Here is a 19,716-nt window from a genome sequence, read left to right as displayed (position 1 = left end):
GTATTGATTTAGGTTGATTGATTTGGGTACTTACTGTCTAGTGTGTGATCTGTATTTCAAACGTTCAGTTTTTCAGATGTCCAGGAATGGAGTTAAAAAGAGGAGGAGCAGCTTCTCTCAATTTTATGTTTTCATCTATTATGTTATAGTCTGATCTGGAGTCTGTATTATTTATAGTCTGACCTGGGGTCTGTATTGGTGATAGTCGGGACTGGGGTTTGTATTTTTGATTTTCTGGTCTAGTTTTGGTATTATTTATTGTTTGGTCTGGAATCTGTGTTAAATGTTTTATTTAGGGTCTGTATATAGTTTGGAAGTAAGTGTTTTATTTCTGGGGGTTGTAGTAGTGAGACTCCTATGGATAGTTGGAGTTTGAGCTCCTAAGTGTCTCTGAGTGCTGAAAAGTACAGGACTGTTTCCCTCGTTCACTCATTCCCTCGTCTTTGAGTTGGTTTCCTTTATTTGTTTGCACATCTGTAAAGCTGCAGACAGTGGATGGAGGTGAATAAGGAAACCCTGAGTAGTATCAGTCATGTGACCACAGGCCCCCTGGCAGCTCGGTGACATATCATTTACATTTCGCTCTCATGCCATTCGATTAACACATGCCATCTCTCCTTTTAGGGCCCGCCTGTGTTTATAGAGCAGCTTCTAGTTCCTCCATCCACAGTATAGGATTTAGTTTACCATAATCCCCTGTAAGAGAAAATCCAGGCCTGGCCCAGGCTGTAGACACGGCACGGAGCAGGGCTGAGCTGAACTGAGCCACAGTCTATGAATTCTGCGAGAAGGAATAGTGGTTACCTATTGGGGTACCTAAACCTAAAGTAAAGGGGGATCCCAGAATGCAGTACAGGTGTATGTGTGGGTGTGTCTGGGTTCATAGCCCCCCTTTTTATTTATACAGGCAATAGAATGTAAAAAATGAAAGAAATTAGAACGAAATTAGGTCTCTCTAACATCTGTATGACCTCATAGGGACTATGGACCGGGGTGGTCCTGATATTTTAGAACTGATACCTTGATGAGGGCTGTCCTAGTACAGAGACCTCTCCGCTTTCCTTTCCCATGGCACCAAAAATTCTCAAGAGGACAGAGAGATAAGAAGAAAGTAGAGCAGGCAGAGGTTGCTGGTGCACAGTATAGGTATAGTGATGAGTGTGCTGGGTGATAATATTAATCTTTCTGTCCCACCACCATTCATCTCTGTCCTCGTCCCCCCCCCCCTCTCCTTTCCTCCATAGATAAAGCCAGCAGTAAAGTCATCACATTCCTTTAATCTTGACAAGCCTGCCACCACAATACATTGTACATCTGTGCACAGTCAGCTCCCGCCCCATGTATGTATAGATAAAAGTCTTGTAAGACAATGAATAGAAATAGCAGGAACTGCATGAATAAGGGAAAATCTGAAAAGCTGAGACGTTCCCAGAACAAGACTTGTCTCCAATCCGATAAGTCATAAATGGTGTATGTTGTTTCTTCTCTAGGGCAACCATAGGGGGGTCTTCTGCTCCACCACTGATACAGACGGTTGTGGACTCCCCATGCCAACAATCCAGTTTGGCTTTGGGCACTTCTTTTTCTAAATTACATCCCTGTTTTCACCCTTTAACCTCTATATAGGGATCTTGACTATTCTAGGAGACCACCTGGGTGCTACCTCTTGAAGAAGACACCTGTGTGCGGTACATGGGGTCAGGCTATTCAGATGTAGGCAGGTGGAATACAAACAGAGTTACTGGTCAGAGCCTAGGTCAGGGCAGGCAGCTCAAATACAAAGTCAGAGGTAAGTCAGGGTCAACACACACAGGGTCAAGGATGAATGACAAGAGTGAAGTTACAGGAAACAGTCAGTATGAATGAAGGGAGAGAGACCCTTACAGGAATAAGTGAGCTAGTAACCTGCATTACTCAAGCACCTTGTTGTGGGAGTGGGTGCCTTATATAAAGTGGGGTCACTCCTCTAAGGGTGATGCCACACGTTTTCAAGCATGCGTTTTCAGTCCATTTAAAAACACATGCGGACTGAAAAAGGACCAAAAACGCCACGTGTGGCATCACCCTAACCTATCTAGCGGTGTAGCTGTGCTGCCATCCCTGCAGGGTGAGACGGCCCAAAGTGGGGTCCTTAGCTGTGGGGCCCAGAAGATGAATTTTATGCTTCAGGGTCAGTTTAGTTCATTCATAAATGTATTTATTTTCCAAAAAATATGATGGAACCTGTGATGCAGTAAGTAAGAGGTTAATACTGAAGGTACCCCTTTAGTATTGGGCATGTGTCCTATATGTGGGGGTGGGCATTATAGGGGAATGAGTAGCATTCGTGTGTCTCCTATCTGTGTCACCCACCTGGGTCTTTTCCTCTCTCCATGAGTTACAGAGCTGCCCTCGGCTTCTCACAGAGTCACCAGATGCCCAATTAGTGTGTGGCGTAACCAGGAATCATGGGCAGTCCTGGCATCATTCCCAGCCTCTTGTCCACCGCCGGCTTATCTATAGAGAGTCTGTGCAGGAAAGTGGAAGGCTGAAACCCGCCGATGCCTCAGGAAGACCTATTATTTCTCTCTCTTCCTTCCTGACGCCCTCTTCCAAAAAACCTGGCCCCCGAATGAGTCACCCCCATCTGTGCTGGCAACGGGCAGAGCCTTTCTCTATAGCTGGGTCCATATGGAAACCTCCATGAATGACTGGGGAGAGCCCACAATAACCTCTGTGTAGTGCGGACACTTTCACATGACGTCACCCGCTGCGGTCACCATGATGCCACCTGAAGGGCAGTCCTTTCAGTCTGAACTGGATTTAGAGTTTATAATGACAGTGCAGGGTCATCCACAGTCACATGATCTTACTTTATGTGACATCCTTCTAGTAGGGATATCATTTTACTATGTCACATTGCAGTGAGATCACTAGTGTCATTGTAAGTGTAGTGACAGATTTCATGTGATGTCATCAGTTTGGTAACCCCAAAAGTGATGATGTCATGAGTAGAAAGTCTGCTACATTCCTTCTTCTCCATTTGGAGAGTAAAGCTGTCACTTCATGTGACATCATCAGTGTAGTGACATCGCTTCATGTGACATCATCAGTGTAGTGACATCATCAGTGTAGTGACATTGCTTCATGTGACATCATCAGTGTAGTGACATCACTTCACCTAACATCATCAGTCTAGTGACATCACTTCATGTGACATCATCAGTCTAGTGACATCACTTCATGTGACATCATCAGTCTAGTGACATCACTTCATGTACCATCATCAGTCTAGTGACATCACTTAATGTACCATCATCAGTGTAGTGACATCTCTTCATGTGACATCAGTGACATCACTTCATGTGACATCATCAGTGTAGTGACATTTTTTCATGTGACATCATCAGTGTAGTGACGTTGCTTCATGTGACATCATCAGTGACATCACTTCATGTGACATCATCAGTGTAGTGACATCACTTCATGTGACATCATCAGTGTAGTGACGTTGCTTCATGTGACATCATCAGTGACATCACTTCATGTGACATCATCAGTGTAGTGACATTGTTTCATGTGACATCATCAGTGTAGTGACATCAGTTCATGTGACATCATCAGTGTAGTGACATCACTCCATGTGACATCATCAGTGTAGTGGCAACGCATCATGTGACGTCATCAGCGTAGTGGCATTGCTTCATGTGACATCATCAGTGTAGTGACATCAGTTCATGTGACATCATCAGTGTAGTGACATCACTCCATGTGACATCATCAGTGACATCACTTCATGTGACATCATCAGTGACATCACTTCATGTGACATCATCAGTGTAGTGACATTGTTTCATGTGACATCATCAGTGTAGTGACATCACTCCATGTGACATCATCAGTGTAGTGGCAACGCATCATGTGACGTCATCAGCGTAGTGGCATTGCTTCATGTGACATCATCAGTGTAGTGACATCAGTTCATGTGACATCATCAGTGTAGTGGCAACGCATCATGTGACATCATCAGTGTAGTCGCATTGCTTCATGTGACATCATCAGTGTAGTGACATCAGCTCTTGTGACATCATCAGTGTAGTGGCAACGCATCATGTGACATCATCAGTGTAGTCGCATCGCTTCATGTGACATCATAAGTGTAGTGACATCAGTTCACGTGACATCATAATTGTAGTTACATCAGCTCATGTGACATCATCAGTGTAATGACATCACTTCATGTGACATCATCAGTGTAGTGACATCGTTTTATGTTACCTCCCTCGATGTGACATCATCACCGCTAGTTTGTGACTTTGAGATTACTCAAAATCTGGAGAGCTATTCTGCCTCTTTATAGTTTATAACTAGGGCAGGTCCTGCCTGACCTCATTACCTCTCCATTAGTGCAGCCACATCTGTTCAGGACCTTGCAGGGACCATATGTCAAGCAGGACGGAGCACGGCCACAGTCATAGAGTCTTCTTTTCTCTATTTTTCTGTCCTGGCTTGTAAATGAATAGGAAATATTGGTCTATGGACTCAAGACAGATCTCCGATACAATGTAACAAACCATGTGCTGTGATCAGGGAACTTTTGCAAAGGAGAATTAAATGTAACAATTCTGAAACTGTTGAGATATTGATACAGAAAGCGAGTGGAAAAAGTTCAGCAACTTTTTCTTATACTTTGTGTAACAATAGCCAAGCTTTATTTATACCCAAACAAATGACAATGGTTTGTCACCTGAAAGTTTAACTAATAATAAGAAGAGAGGAACTCACCGCCCTGAGCGTCCAGCATATCCAGGGCAGGTGACCGGCTATATATAGCTCAGTACCAGCTCCTGGCAGCGAGGTGACAGCTGCCTCCGGCTCGTCAGGCCATGTCGTGGGACGCGTGTAGGTCCCCTATGTCCTTCACCAGGACCGAACATAAAGCACCATACAATATAAGACTGACTGTAACTTACAGCCGCATAACAATCACTCACCATGTCACCCCAGACCAAGCACAGGAAGCAGCAATGCGGTGACATCTGTCAGCGGTCACAGGGGCGTCACCTCACTGCCTGCCTCTGCTCACACATCACTTGCCGCTATTTAAGGGAGCGCTGTGACCTATAAACATAAGCAAATTATTTTGCAAATTCAAGTACGGAAGTGTTACGTGTACGAAGCCCGACAGCGGCTCGCTGCAATCCAAAAGAAAGCTAGAAAAAGAGACGACAACTGATGGGGCACATTTACTTAGGTCCTTGCACCAGTTCTCTGACGTACCTTGCAAGTCCTTTTCAGTGTAAACTGCTTGCACATGTATATTAGAAGTGTCCGCACCACAATTGTGTGGCAGGCGACCGTTTTGTGGTGCAATGTCTCAGTGACAAGAAACTGTTCAAAATGATTCGTAAAGCGCTACAGATTATGATGGCGCTACACAAATAAAGATTATTATTCAAATGTATTGAAAGTCCTAATATTTCATCATTTATGGGATCATCAGCAGCGGAGGGGGCGACTGGTTGTCTACATTCTTGTAATGGAGCATTGAGTGGAGAATTCTTTGTTCTTACATAACGGTATAATAGGTAAATCATTAACCTGCATGCGTTACAGATACTCCACAACTACTAGAACCATATTAGGAATGTTTAAAGATGTTACACCATATATCGAAAGTATCCCGTAAATGTACAAGAAAAAATCAGTTATTAGGCATTTCTTCCAACCTCTAACCCCGTAACTACTATAATACTGCCCCCTATGTACAGGATTATAACTACTATAATACTGCCCCCTATGTACAAGAATATAACTACTATAATACTGCCCCATATGTACAGGAATATAACTACTATAATACTGCCCCCTATGTACAAGAATATAACTACTATAATACTGCCCCCTATGTACAAGAATATAACTACTATAATACTGCCCCCTATGTACAAGAATATAACTACTATAATACTGCCCCTATCTACAAGAATATAACTACTATAATACTGCCCCTATGTACAAGAATATTACTACTATAATACTGCCCCTATGTACAAGAATATAACTACTATAATACTGCCCCCTATGTACAAGGATATAGCTACTATAATACTGCCCCCTATGTACAAGAATATAACTACTATAATACTGCCCCTATGTACAGGAATATAACTACTATAATACTGCCCCCTATGTACAAGAATATAACTACTATAATACTACCCCATATGTACAGGAATATAACTACTATAATACTGCCCCCTATGTACAAGAATATAACTACTATAATACTGCCCCCTATGTACAGGGATATAACTACTATAATACTGCCCCCTATGTACAGGAATATAACTACTATAATACTGCCCCCTATGTACAAGATTATAACTACAATAATACTGCCCCCTATGTACAAGAATATAACTACAATAATACTGCCCCCTATGTACAAGATTATAACTACAATAATACTGCCCCCTATGTACAAGAATATAACTACAATAATACTGCCCCCTATGTACAAGAATAAAACTACTATAATACTGCCCCCTATGTACAGGAATATAACTACTATAATACTGTCCCCTATGTACAGGAATATCATTACTATAATACTGTCCCCTATGTACAGGAATATAACTACTATAATACTGCCCCCTATGTACAGGAATATAACTATTATAATACTGCCCCCTATGTACAAGAATATAACTACTATAATACTGCCCCCTATGTACAGGAATATAACTACTATAATACTGCCCCCTATGTACAGGAATATAACTACTATAATATTGTCCCCTATGTACAAGAATATAACTACTATAATACTGCCCCCTATGTACAAGAATATAACTACTATAATACTGCCCCCTATGTACAAGAATATAACTACTATAATACTGCTCCCTATGTACAAGAATATAACTACTATAATACTGCCCCCTATGTACAAGAATATAACTACTATAATACTGCCCCCTATGTACAAGAATATAACTACTATAATACTGCCCCCTATGTACAAGAATATAACTACTATAATACTGCCCCCCTATGTACAGGCATATAACTACTATAATACTGCCCGCTATGTACTAGAATATAACTACTATAATACTGCCCCCTATGTACAGGAATATAACTACTATAATACTGCCCCCTATGTACAAGAATGTAACTACTATAATACTGCCCCCTATGTACAGGAATATAACTACTATAATACTGCCCCCTATGTACAGGAATATAACTACTATAATACTGCCCCCTATGTACAAGAATATAACTACTATAATACTGCCCCTATGTACAGGAATATAACTACTATAATACTGCCCCCTATGTACAGGAATATAACTACTATAATACTGCCCCCTATGTACAAGAATATAACTACTATAATACTGCCCCCTATGTACAGGAATATAACTACTATAATACTGCCCCCTATGTACAAGAATATAACTACTATAATACTGCCCCCTATGTACAGGAATATAACTACTATAATACTGCCCCCTATGTACAAGAATATAACTACTATAATACTGCCCCCTATGTACAAGTATATAACTACTAAAATACTGCCCCCTATGTACAAGAATATAACTACTATAATACTGCCCCCTATGTACAAGAATATAACTACTATAATACTGCCCCCTATGTACAAGTATATAACTACTATAATACTGCCCCCTATGTACAGGAATATAACTACTATAATACTGCCCCCTATGTACAGGAATATAACTACTATAATACTGCCCCCTATGTACAGGAATATAACTACTATAATACTGCCCCTATGTACAAGAATATAACTACTATAATACTGCCCCCTATGTACAGGAATATAACTACTATAATACTGCCCCCTATGTACAAGAATATAACTACTATAATACTGCCCCCTATGTACAAGAATATAACTACTATAATACTGCCCCCTATGTACAGGAATATAACTACTATAATACTGCCCCCTATGTACAAGACTATAACTACTATAATACTGCCCCCTATGTACAGGAATATAACTACTATAATACTGCCCCCTATGTACAGGGATATAACTACTATAATACTGCCCCCTATGTACAGGAATATAACTACTATAATACTGCCCCTATGTACAAGAATATAACTACTATAATACTGCCCCCTATGTACAGGAATATAACTACTATAATACTGCCCCCTATGTACAAGAATATAACTACTATAATACTGCCCCTATGTACAGGAATATAACTACTATAATACTGCCCCCTATGTACAGGAATATAACTACTATAATGCTGCCCCCTATGTACAAGAATATAACTACTATAATACTGCCCCCTATGTACAAGAATATAACTACTATAATACTGCCCCCTATGTACAAGAATATAACTACTATAATACTGCCCCCTATGTACAGGAATATAACTACTATAATACTGCCCCCTATGTACAGGAATATAACTACTATAATACTGCCCCCTATGTACAGGAATATAACTACTATAATACTGCCCCCTATGTACAAGAATATAACTACTATAATACTGCCCCCTATGTACAAGTATTTAACTACTATAATACTGCCCCCTATGTACAAGAATATAACTACTATAATACTGCCCCCTATGTACAAGAATATAACTACTATAATACTGCCCCCTATGTACAAGTATATAACTACTATAATACTGCCCCCTATGTACAGGAATATAACCACTATAATACTGCCCCCTATGTACAGGAATATAACTACTATACTACTGCCCCCTATGTACGAGAATATAACTACTATATTACTGGCCCTGGCTGACATGCTTAACATGTGATGTATAACTGCTTCTATTGTTCTCTGTCTTTATGGGATAGAACTTATGAAATATTATGAGACACTCTGTGACTGTAAGAGGAGTAATGTGTTGTTCCCCTCTGGGTATGTATTACTGTGACCCAGTGCTCTGTGTACGCAGGTGCATGTAGATGCATGTGGAGGACCAACTACCAAATGCTGGAGGCTAAACGGAGTGTTAGACAATTAGTGTTGCCAGGACTCTCCCTGCTCCTGCACGCGTGGTACATCCCATCCCATTCTCTGCAGACTGTTATTCTGAGTGGTTAGTAAACCGTCATCAGGAGTCACGGGGGATCGCTGTGATATTCCTGGCAGCATGTGCTCACAGAGTGGCCCTGCACATTAGATTACTCTTACCGGTATCAGGTGGTTTTGTCACCTCCAACCAGCCTCCTGTGTATGAGGTTGACCTGATCTTTATGTTCTCCACTAAAGGATGTCTGACAATAACTTTTTCCCTTATCCTTTTAGATACAGTTAAGATTGTGTTTGTATTAGGGGCTTGGAGGGGAGAGGAGGTCATGTTGGGATATCGTAAGGGGGGGAAAGACCATCCATCAACTTTGGATTTAAAAGTGATGGAAGAGGACACGATTGTTAAAATGTGAGAAAATTTTGTGTTTGAGAATTAAGTCCTGAAAGTGGTCACATTGGAGATGTAGAAGGGGTCATGTTGGGCGTTACAAATTGTTGTATTGTAATGAAATCCATGGGATGGTTTATGATAAGGTTATATGGAAGAGGTCACATTGCAAAATTATGGGGCAGATTTACCTACCCGGCCCAGTCGCGATCCAGCGGCGGGTTCTCCGACGCTGATTCGGGTCCGGCCGGGATTCACTAAGGTCCGTGCGCCGATATTCACCAGGTGTCGCTGCTGCGCCGTGGTCCGCTGAAGTCCTTCTATTACTTGGTGCAGGTAAGCGTGTGTCAAGCAACACTTTTTTTTTTGTAAATGCGGCGGTTTTTCCGAATCCTCGGGTTTTTGTAGAGCCACACCCCCCCCCATTTCTGTCGCGTGCATGTGCCACAATCCGATCGAGTGTGCTAAAATCCCGGGGCAATTCAGGGAAAATTGGTGCAAAACGGAAAAATTAGGGTAAATTGCTGTAAAAACACGATTCAGGCCCTTAGTAAATGACCCCCTATGTGATATAAGAGGTCATTTTGGAGTAGCAGAGTGTAGAGGAGAGGGTTATTTTGGATGGCTAAGGGGGGTTGGTTGTAGGTAATTTTGGAAGATCAGATGTAGCCTGTAAGGAAGATCAAGACCGAGAGAAGATTTAAAGGTTACTTCAAAAGACCCCGAGGTGGAAGAGGTCAAGTTAGAAGTTTGGGAGGAAAAAGAGGTCATGTTGCAAGATTGGGGTGAGAAAGAGAACATGTGGGAAGATAGGAAGGTGAAAGAGGTAATTTTGGTAGATGACAAAGGTCATGTTGAAAAGATAGGGATAGAGGGAAAAAGAGGTTATCTTGTAAGATTGAGCGGCCAAAAATGTCATTTTGGAAAATTGTGAGGTGGAAGAGGTTGTGTTGGAAAAATCGGAAGGTAGAAAAAGTCACGTTAGAAGATCAAGATGTGAAAGAGGTCATGTTGTAGGATCAGAAGGTGGAATTGTCCATATTTGGAGACTTGGAGGTCATGTTGGTAGATGGGAGATCAAGGTTATGGTGGAGGATCGGGAGTTGGAAATGGTCACATCGGGGAACCTGTATGTCTTCTGGTTGTTGTAGGTGGTTATGGTGCATGCTGTAAGTGTAACTGGTTTTGGGAGTTATTATAGATAGAAGAGTTGATGGTTTATACCAGAGCGAGATGTTCTGAGATGAGATGTGTGTAGACCTCGTCTGTGCTGTCTTTTACGTCTCACCTTTGTACTCGCAGCCAGTTCCCACAGTCAAGTCCTAACAATGGTTGCGTTCAGTTGAGTGCACTTGGTGAATAACATGTGACAATGGATGTCAGTGTGATCACATCTCCCCCCAGGCACATATACACCCGGGGTGTGTCACTCAGGAGACACACCCAATCCTCTGTAGGCCAGCACTGCTCCATCACAACAATAGAGGGGGCAGGTGCGCCGCATTCCTGGGCGCTTCACAGTAAACACGTCTCTTGGAGGAGAATCCATGCTTCTTAACCCTTTCACAGCAATCCACTTATGTAACATTATCTCTGTGCATATTTTACGTCTTGAAGTTGACTCAAGAATTTAGATTTTTAGGGATTTTTTTTTTTTTTTGGAACATTGGTTACTTGGTCCTTATAAATCTCAATCCAGAAACTTGACCCACCACCTGGAGCTCCTGCACCTGTGGCCCCTGGTTCTCCTCTCCATGACCTTAGATGACAGTGAGATACATTTGCGGGCACTTAAAGGTCTCGGTGACCAGTCCATTATCCCGGTCTGGTCGTATTGATCGCACTCATCACTTAGCAGAGCCGTAGGTCGGAGTTTTGTGGACCCTCCGGGGACCTGTACATGTCTAATATCCTGTATTATTCAAACACATCATTAGCAGCTCATTCACTTACTGTCAGTATAACCCCCCCGGGGGGCCGACGTATGACATCATGTTTTTAGCAGCACTTAGATCATACATTATTAGATTATTTATGGTGGAAACATCACATGTTGCATCAGCGGCTCCTCTGGAGACCATGATGGAGATGACATGTGACATGGTGATGACCAATGGACCTGATGCTGTCAATCCATCTGCAGGAGATTGCACAAGAAGCTGAGATTTTGTGGTTTTGCAGCTGCGGGGAAGTGCGACCGACATCATATATTACAATAAAACCTATGAGTGGGGGTCAATCGACTGACAAATTACCGTATACCGTAGCCCTAATGCACTCGACCAGCTGTCATTGTACCTTCAGGCCTGAGTAATTGTCGCTCCCCTGCCAAGCGACCAACATAGACCCGAACGCTAATATTCTCCATACTGCGTTATTATTAGTGCACAGCGTGGTGGTTTTATTTCCGGGATGTGACGCGGTATTATATAGGCACTCTCAGAATATTATTGTGTGGGCTCAGTATTGCAGGATTGTGTAGGATTCGTTTTACGAAACAATGCAGGCGGATTATTTTGTTATTATGTAGGATCTAGATTGCGGTTATATCTACTGTGTGGCAAGTTTTCTCTAGGAATATTTGTCCCCTTATTGTGGTAATAGGTAGGTATTGTTGTAAAGTATGGTAATATGTGGGCACTGTATTGCTTTATCACATAGTATGACATCATATTACAGTACTGTGTAGGAGCATAATGGCAGGACTATCTGCGTACTGTATTGCAGTATTATGTAAGCATTATAGGTTGGAAGTATGTGGGCACCATAGTGCAGTATTAAGTAGTTATTATATTTTGATACAATGTGGAAACTGTATTGATAAATAGATAGATAAAAAGCTACATTGATGAAGTGTTAGATAGACATATAGATAGGAAACAGTCAAATTATAGGAGATGATAACTAGACGGATAGATGTTTGATCTATAGACAGGAGATAAATGATCAGCATCTTCATCCAGGCTTTCAAGCAAGAGGTATTAAAGGAGCAATACATCCTATGTCCACAACAGTCCACATACAGGGGGCCCCTTTAGAACAGGGGCCGAAAGCAAATGCCCACTTTGGTGCTCCCTAACGCCTGCCCTGATGGCAGGCACTGTATTGCAGTATTACTTAGTTGTTGTAGTACTATAATACGAGACAATGGGGCTCATTTACTTACCCGTTCCAGTCACGATCCCACGGCACGTTGTCCGACGTGGATTTGGGTACTGCCGGGATTCACTAAGGTCCGTGCGCCCGTTATCCAGTAGGTGTCGCTGCTGTGCCAAGGTCCTCCAGAGTTCACCTGCTTCTTCTTGGTGCATGTAAGTGCTTGATCTTGCGACACATTTCGTTTGTTAAATTCCCCGGTTTTTCCGAATCCGTCAGGTTGTCTGACGGCCACGCCCCCAGATTTCTGTCGCGTGAAAGCCGGCGCGATTGCACCAAAATCCGATCACGTGCGTCAAAATCCCGGCAGAATTTGGCGCAAAACGGAAATATTCGGGAAACCCGGCGAAAGTGCGGCCGCGGAGCCCTTAGTAAATGAGCCCCAATGTATTAGAGTATTAGTTGTTGTAGTAGTATAATATGGGGCACTGTATTGCAGTATTAGGCTGGATTCACACGAACAGCGTGCGGGGAGAGGAGGAGGGGGAGAGCGCTGCTCACCCCTGCCCCTCTCCATATGGATATATGGCGCACGTGTGTGGCACCGTACCGCTCCCGTAGGGCGCCGCGTGCCCATTGCCGTCTATGGGGGACGTATATCGGCCGTATATACGTCGGCTGTATATACGTCCCCCTTGCGGTAGTGTGAATGCAGTATTAGTTGTTGTAGTAGTATAATATGGGGCACTGTATTGGAGTATTAGTTGTTGTAGTAGTATAATATGGGGCACTGTATTGGAGTATTAGTTGTTGTAGTAGTATAATATGGGGCACTGTATTGGAGTATTAGTTGTTGTAGTAGTATAATATGGGGCACTGTATTGGAGTATTAGTTGTTGTAGTAGTATAATATGGGGCACTGTATTGGAGTATTAGTTGTTGTAGTAGTATAATATGGGGCACTGTATTGCAGTATTAGTTGTTGTAGTAGTATAATATGGGGCACTGTATTGGAGTATTAGTTGTTGTAGTAGTATAATATGGGGCACTGTATTGGAGTATTAGTTGTTGTAGTAGTATAATATGGGGCACTGTATTGGAGTATTAGTTGTTGTAGTAGTATAATATGGGGCACTGTATTGCAGTATTAGTTGTTGTAGAAGTATAATATGGGGCACTGTATTGCAGTATTAGTTGTTGTTGTAGTATAATATGGGGCACTGTATTGCAGTATTAGTTGTTGTAGTAGTATAATATGGGGCACTGTATTGCAGTATTAGTTGTTGTAGTAGTATAATATGGGGCACTGTATTGGAGTATTAGTTGTTGTAGTAGTATAATATGGGGCACTGTATTGGAGTATTAGTTGTTGTAGTAGTATAATATGGGGCACTGTATTGGAGTATTAGTTGTTGTAGTAGTATAATATGGGGCACTGTATTGGAGTATTAGTTGTTGTAGTAGTATAATATGGGGCACTGTATTGGAGTATTAGTTGTTGTAGTAGTATAATATGGGGCACTGTATTGCAGTATTAGTTGTTGTAGTAGTATAATATGGGGCACTGTATTGCAGTATTAGTTGTTGTAGTAGTATAATATGGGGCACTGTATTGGAGTATTAGTTGTTGTAGTAGTATAATATGGGGCACTGTATTGCAGTATTAGTTGTTGTAGTAGTATAATATGGGGCACTGTATTGCAGTATTAGTTGTTGTAGTAGTATAATATGGGGCACTGTATTGCAGTATTAGTTGTTGTAGTAGTATAATATGGGGCACTGTATTGGAGTATTAGTTGTTGTAGTAGTATAATATGGGGCACTGTATTGGAGTATTAGTTGTTGTAGTAGTATAATATGGGGCACTGTATTGGAGTATTAGTTGTTGTAGTAGTATAATATGGGGCACTGTATTGGAGTATTAGTTGTTGTAGTAGTATAATATGGGGCACTGTATTGCAGTATTAGTTGTTGTAGTAGTATAATATGGGGCACTGTATTGGAGTATTAGTTGTTGTAGTAGTATAATATGGGGCACTGTATTGCAGTATTAGTTGTTGTAGTAGTATAATATGGGGCACTGTATTGCAGTATTAGTTGTTGTAGTAGTATAATATGGGGCACTGTATTGGAGTATTGGTTGTTGTAGTAGTATAATATGGGGCACTGTATTGGAGTATTAGTTGTTGTAGTAGTATAATATGGGGCACTGTATTGGAGTATTAGTTGTTGTAGTAGTATAATATGGGGCACTGTATTGCAGTATTAGTTGTTGTAGTAGTATAATATGGGGCACTGTATTGCAGTATTAGTTGTTGTTGTAGTATAATATGGGGCACTGTATTGGAGTATTAGTTGTTGTAGTAGTATAATATGGGGCACTGTATTGGAGTATTTATTAGTTGTTGTAGTAGTATAATATGGGGCACTGTATTGGAGTATTAGTTGTTGTAGTAGTATAATATGGGGCACTGTATTGGAGTATTAGTTGTTGTAGTAGTATAATATGGGGCACTGTATTGGAGTATTAGTTGTTGTAGTAGTATAATATGGGGCACTGTATTGCAGTATTAGTTGTTGTAGTAGTATAATATGGGGCACTGTATTGGAGTATTAGTTGTTGTAGTAGTATAATATGGGGCACTGTATTGCAGTATTAGTTGTTGTAGTAGTATAATATGGGGCACTGTATTGCAGTATTAGTTGTTGTAGTAGTATAATATGGGGCACTGTATTGGAGTATTAGTTGTTGTAGTAGTATAATATGGGGCACTGTATTGCAGTATTAGTTGTTGTAGTAGTATAATATGGGGCACTGTATTGCAGTATTAGTTGTTGTTGTAGTATAATATGGGGCACTGTATTGGAGTATTAGTTGTTGTAGTAGTATAATATGGGGCACTGTATTGGAGTATTTATTAGTTGTTGTAGTAGTATAATATGGGGCACTGTATTGGAGTATTAGTTGTTGTAGTAGTATAATATGGGGCACTGTATTGGAGTATTAGTTGTTGTAGTAGTATAATATGGGGCACTGTATTGGAGTATTAGTTGTTGTAGTAGTATAATATGGGGCACTGTATTGCAGTATTAGTTGTTGTAGTAGTATAATATGGGGCACTGTATTGGAGTATTAGTTGTTGTAGTAGTATAATATGGGGCACTGTATTGGAGTATTAGTTGTTGTAGTAGTATAATATGGGGCACTGTATTGCAGTATTAGTTGTTGTAGTAGTATAATATGGGGCACTGTATTGGAGTATTAGTTGTTGTTGTAGTATAATATGGGGCACTGTATTGGAGTATTAGTTGTTGTAGTAGTATAATATGGGGCACTGTATTGGAGTATTTATTAGTTGTTGTAGTAGTATAATATGGGGCACTGTATTGCAGTATTAGTTGTTGTAGTAGTATAATATGGGGCACTGTATTGGAGTATTTATTAGTTGTTGTAGTAGTATAATATGGGGCACTGTATTGGAGTATTAGTTGTTGTTGTAGTATAATATGGGGCACTGTATTGGAGTATTAGTTGTTGTAGTAGTATAATATGGGGCACTGTATTGCAGTATTAGTTGTTGTAGTAGTATAATATGGGGCACTGTATTGCAGTATTAGTTGTTGTAGTAGTATAATATGGGGCACTGTATTGCAGTATTAGTTGTTGTAGTAGTATAATATGGGGCACTGTATTGCAGTATTAGTTGTTGTAGTAGTATAATATGGGGCACTGTATTGGAGTATTAGTTGTTGTTGTAGTATAATATGGGGCGCTGTATTGGAGTATTAGTTGTTGTAGTAGTATAATATGGGGCACTGTATTGGAGTATTTATTAGTTGTTGTAGTAGTATAATATGGGGCACTGTATTGCAGTATTAGTTGTTGTAGTAGTATAATATGGGGCACTGTATTGGAGTATTAGTTGTTGTAGTAGTATAATATGGGGCACTGTATTGCAGTATTAGTTGTTGTAGTAGTATAATATGGGGCACTGTATTGGAGTTTTAGTTGTTGTTGTAGTATAATATGGGGCACTGTATTGGAGTATTAGTTGTTGTAGTAGTATAATATGGGGCACTGTATTGCAGTATTAGTTGTTGTAGTAGTATAATATGGGGCACTGTATTGCAGTATTAGTTGTTGTAGTAGTATAATATGGGGCACTGTATTGCAGTATTAGTTGTTGTAGTAGTATAATATGGGGCACTGTATTGCAGTATTAGTTGTTGTAGTAGTATAATATGGGGCACTGTATTGGAGTATTAGTTGTTGTAGTAGTATAATATGGGGCACTGTATTGGAGTATTAGTTGTTGTAGTAGTATAATATGGGGCACTGTATTGGAGTATTAGTTGTTGTAGTAGTATAATATGGGGCACTGTATTGGAGTATTAGTTGTTGTAGTAGTATAATATGGGGCACTGTATTGGAGTATTAGTTGTTGTAGTAGTATAATATGGGGCACTGTATTGCAGTATTAGTTGTTGTAGTAGTATAATATGGGGCACTGTATTGGAGTATTAGTTGTTGTAGTAGTATAATATGGGGCACTGTATTGGAGTATTAGTTGTTGTAGTAGTATAATATGGGGCACTGTATTGCAGTATTAGTTGTTGTAGTAGTATAATATGGGGCACTGTATTGGAGTATTTTGCATACATAGAAGGAATATGTGAGCACTGTATTGCTACATGTTGTAGTTGTTGTATTTCAGTATTATGTAGTAATGTATTGCAGTAATATGAAGGCCCTGCAGCGCGGTATTATACAGGCATTGTACTACTCTCCACTGCACTATATTACAGTAGTATATGAGTTTTATGTGTGCACTGTATTACGGTATGCTGTGCAGCTGCAGTACAGTATGATGTTCATGTATGATAAGAAAGGCCTCCATGTCCAGACCTCCTATGTTCCTGGCATAGTATGGACAATACACAGCAAGACCCTACATTATTGCTACAGGACGGGAGATGTAAAGGGTGAAGGAGGGATCAGTGCAGACCCCACAATTTATGTGGAAGCTCACAACGTTAATACCGTAGGAAGAAACCGAGACAATGGCCGGTAAGACTCCAGCAATACCTGCTGCCAGCTCTGGACGAGCACTTCACAGCGTGCCATAAGGAAAGACTAGTCACACGGCTCACCCTGCTGGTCAGAGATAGATACTACATGTGTGGCCGCTACAACAACTTTCCAACTACACACATGTTCTGCAGGATTGTAGTTCACGGCATTGATCAATCAGGGAAATTACTGCTGTCTTATGGGTTAGGTTCTGCCCTGTAAAAATATGATTTAATTTCTACCCTCAGAATTTCCCCTTCTTCTGCCTGACACAGGGGGGATGGGGAAATTGTCCTGCACAGTGTAATAGCCTGTGAAGCTACAGCGTGTAGCAGATGCACAAGCAACCACCTACAGCGGTGTTAGTCTTGACTGTAGGACTGCAAGTCCACCAGATTTAGATTAGGTTAGTCGGAGGACAGAGTTGAATGGTGTGACTTTAGTCTTTGCAAGTGTATGATGAGCGATAAAGAAATTTGTTTGGGTTTGACAAGTACTTACAAGAAAGAGTCATTTTGCTCACTTCTGGTTTCATTGTGGTCTAATTCTGTCGTGCACTTCCAGATGCACTCAAAAGAATACACTGCCGACCAAGGTCTGGGAGACAAATCTGTTATAACTGAGGGTGGGGAGAAGACAGAGAATGAGTCAGGAAGTCTCCAGAAAACAGCAGGGAATTCGTTATACACACATACAAATACACAAGAAAGTTGCAGATACAAGGCTATTGCTTGAGATGACTGGGACTTCTGGTACTTAGTTAAGCACACAAACCTGAGGATGAGAAAAGTGAGTGATGGTGAGATCAGGTGAATAGTGATGTCAGAAGATAACATTGAAGATGATTATGATGATGGATTGCAAGGTCATATTCCACAATGCCACATTCTGGTCTAATTATTTTGTGCACTTATAGATGCACTTAAACGGATGCACTGTCGAGTAAGTGTCGCTGGTTTATCATGATGGATCTTGATTGCCTATTTCCTTTAAAAGCCAACGGGGAAGCCCAACTATAACATAGTAATGTGACTCAAAAATACAACAGGGGGTAAGAATCGTATATACCTGCTACGGAAAGGGAGGGTGTGGGATATCTTAATATCTTACAGCACGAAGCAGCTGTAATATCAGCATGTACTGATTATGGACGCATCACTGGTTGTGATGATTTTGTTCGAAATTCAGAAATATTACTTCAGTTGTTTACAACTAGAGATGAGCGAACATGCTCGTCCGAGCTTGATGCTCGGTCGAGCATTAGGGTACTCGAGACGGCTCGTTGCTCGGACGAGTATTTCCCCTGCTCGAGATCGAGCATTTAATTAAAAAAAACACAGTGAAGAACAATGAAGAATAGAATAAAAACAGTGAACACAGGATCATTTAAGATAAAAACACAGTGCAGAACACAGTGCAGAATAGATTACAGAAGTTCGGCACATCTGCTTACTTGTCGGGAGATACGCGCGGAACGGCGCGAACAAAATAGCATGTGAAGAACAATATATATGTGTGAAGAACACATTGCAGATGTATTTAAACATCTTCAATGTGTTCTTCACACACATATATATTGTTCTTCACATGCTATTTTGTTCGCGCCGTTCCGCGCGTATCTCCCGACAAGTTAGCAGATGTGCCGAACATCTGTAATCTATTCTGCACTGTGTTCTGCACTGTGTTTTTATCTTAAATGATCCTGTGTTCACTGTGTTCACTGTGTTCACTGTTTTTATTCTATTCTTCACTGTTCTTTACATCTGCTAACTTGTCGGGAGATAATATACGCGCGGAACAGTGAAGAATAGATCGCAGATGTTTGCAAATTATCAGAAGACATTATTTTTCAATTAAATAACACATTTTATTCCTGAACCATGGTCCCTTTGAAAAATGCTCGGGTCTCCCATTGACTTCAATGGGGCTCGTTACTCGAAACGAGCACTCGAGCATCTGGAAATGTTCGGCTCGAGTAACGAGCACCCGAGCATTTTAGTGCTCGCTCATCTCTATTTACAACCTTTTACATACTGTCAAATTAGATCATGAAATGTCATAGTGACAACTAATGGTCACTAGAGGGCGCTACAAGAACATTGTAATAATACTAAACGTGATCTGATA

At 40.8% G+C, this 19,716-nt stretch overlaps 2 protein-coding genes across 4 annotated transcripts in view; one reads left to right on the top strand and one right to left on the bottom strand.

Moving 5' to 3' along the window:
• The window catches only part of EPN2 (epsin 2), a 48,810-nt gene extending 44,027 nt beyond the window's left edge, over positions 1-4,783 (bottom strand). The window contains exon 1 of the mRNA XM_072119917.1: positions 4,765-4,783. The gene's annotated coding sequence lies outside the window, so the exon portion shown is untranslated. The remainder of the gene's footprint in view (positions 1-4,764) is intronic.
• The window catches only part of GRAP (GRB2 related adaptor protein), a 63,876-nt gene that overhangs the window by 2,391 nt on the left and 41,769 nt on the right, over positions 1-19,716 (top strand). The window lies entirely within an intron of this gene.

The sequence above is a fragment of the Engystomops pustulosus genome, chromosome 8 (assembly GCF_040894005.1).
Source record: "Engystomops pustulosus chromosome 8, aEngPut4.maternal, whole genome shotgun sequence".
Classification (NCBI taxonomy): Eukaryota; Metazoa; Chordata; class Amphibia; order Anura; family Leptodactylidae; genus Engystomops; species Engystomops pustulosus.
Note: the sequence above shows the minus strand (reverse complement) of the source record. Positions and strands in the feature narration are given on the sequence as shown.